General features: G+C 30.3%; 1 long non-coding RNA gene across 1 annotated transcript in view; it reads left to right on the top strand.

Annotated features, from left to right (window-relative positions):
- The window catches only part of LOC109170921, a 20,446-nt gene extending 20,103 nt beyond the window's left edge, over nt 1-343 (top strand). The window contains exon 3 of the long non-coding RNA XR_002052503.1: nt 324-343. This is a non-coding gene — a long non-coding RNA (uncharacterized LOC109170921). The remainder of the gene's footprint in view (nt 1-323) is intronic.
- Nucleotides 344-1,812: the final 1,469 nt, after the last annotated feature.

The following is a 1,812-nucleotide window of genomic DNA, read 5'->3' as shown; positions in this document are numbered from 1 at the left end:
TTACAACTCTTACATTAATATTCTTACTATTATTATTAACACTTAATTACTTTTAGATATTATTATTACCACTTATATTATTATTATATTATTATTATTATTATTATTAGTTTCTTTTGAAGTACTGTTAGTATATATTGGTCGTGAGGCACAATAATAATATAACCATAATTAAATATTCTTGTATTTTATTCCGGAGTTAAGGCCATTTTTGGTCCTAGACTTATTGAGGCATTGACACTTTTCATCCTCCATAATAAAAATTGCCACTTAGTAGACACTGTTATTGGTCGTTGGACAGTTTTGATCCTCCGTCAATGAAGCTGTTTGTTGACCGTGAATTAGAAGGGCTTTTCTGTCTTTTTATGTCTTATTCTTCTAATCTTGTTTAGACCAGCACTGCTGTGACTCCTGTGAGGCGAGATGGCGAGACTTGGCGCTAAGTAGTAACCGTCGGTAGTGAGTAGCAGCGAGGTTCTTCTCCGGCGAGTTGTGGGTACGCCGGCGAGCATACGAGGCAGTAACTCCTTCCGGCGACGGACCAGTAAGGTAGATCTGGCGGTGCAGCAACATATCCGGCGAGGTTGGGGCCTTCACCGGTGGCAGCAACATATCCGGCGGTGCAGTAACTCCTTCCGGCGACGGACCAGTAACGCAGAATTATTGTACGAATGGGAAAGTAGAAATCAATATATTTTATTAGGAAGAGATATTTTTTAGGAAATGGGCGGAAAGTTAAAATTTCAGGATTTTGTTTTTATAAATAGTATAGATTGTATTACAATATTTTACAATATTAGAATAGAATTTTAACGCAGAATTATTGTACGAATGGGAAAGTAGAAATCAATATATTTTATTAGGAAGAGAGACTTTTTAGGAATTGGGCGGGAAGTTAAAATTTCAGGATTTTATTTTTATATATAGTATAGATTGTATTACACTATTTTATAATATTAGAATAGAATTGTAACGCTGAATTATTGTACGAATGGGAAAGTAGAAATCAATATATTTTATTAGGAAGAGAGATGTATTAGGAATTGGGCGGTAAGTTAAAATTTCAGGATTTTGTTTTTATATATAGTATAGATTGTATTACACTATTTTATAATATTAGAATAGAATTTTAACGCAGAATTATTGTACGAATGGGAAAGTAGAAATCAATATATTTTATTAGGAAGAGATATTTTTTAGGAATTGGGCGGGAAGTTAAAATTTCAGGATTTTGTTTTTATATATAGTATAGATTGTATTACACTATTTTATAATATTAGAATAGAATTTTAACGCAGAATTATTGTACGAATGGGAAAGTAGAAATCAATATATTTTATTAGGAAGAGAGACTTTTTAGGAATTGGGCGGGAAGTTAAAATTTCAGGATTTTGTTTTTATATATAGTATAGATTGTATTACACTATTTTATAATATTAGAATAGAATTGTAACGCATAACTATTGTACGAATGGAAAAGTAGAAATCAATATATTTTATTAGGAAGAGAGACTTTTTAGGAAATGGGCAGGGAGTTAACATTTCAGGATTTTGTTTTTATATATAGTATAGATTGTATTACACTATTTTATAATATTAGAATAGAATTGTAACGTAGAATTATTGTACGAATTGGAAAGTAGAAATCAATATATTTTATTAGGAATAGAGATTTTTTAGGAATTGGACGGGAAGTTAAAATTTCAGGATTTTGTTTTTATATATAGTATAGATTGTATTACACTATTTTATAATATTAGAATAGAATTGTAGCACAGAATTATTGTACGAATGGAAAAGTAGAAATCAATA

Source organism: Ipomoea nil, unplaced genomic scaffold (assembly GCF_001879475.1).
Source record: "Ipomoea nil cultivar Tokyo-kokei standard unplaced genomic scaffold, Asagao_1.1 scaffold3377, whole genome shotgun sequence".
Lineage (NCBI taxonomy): Eukaryota > Viridiplantae > Streptophyta > Magnoliopsida > Solanales > Convolvulaceae > Ipomoea > Ipomoea nil.
The sequence above is the reverse complement of the archived record's forward strand: the minus strand, read 5'-3'. Positions and strand labels throughout refer to the sequence as shown.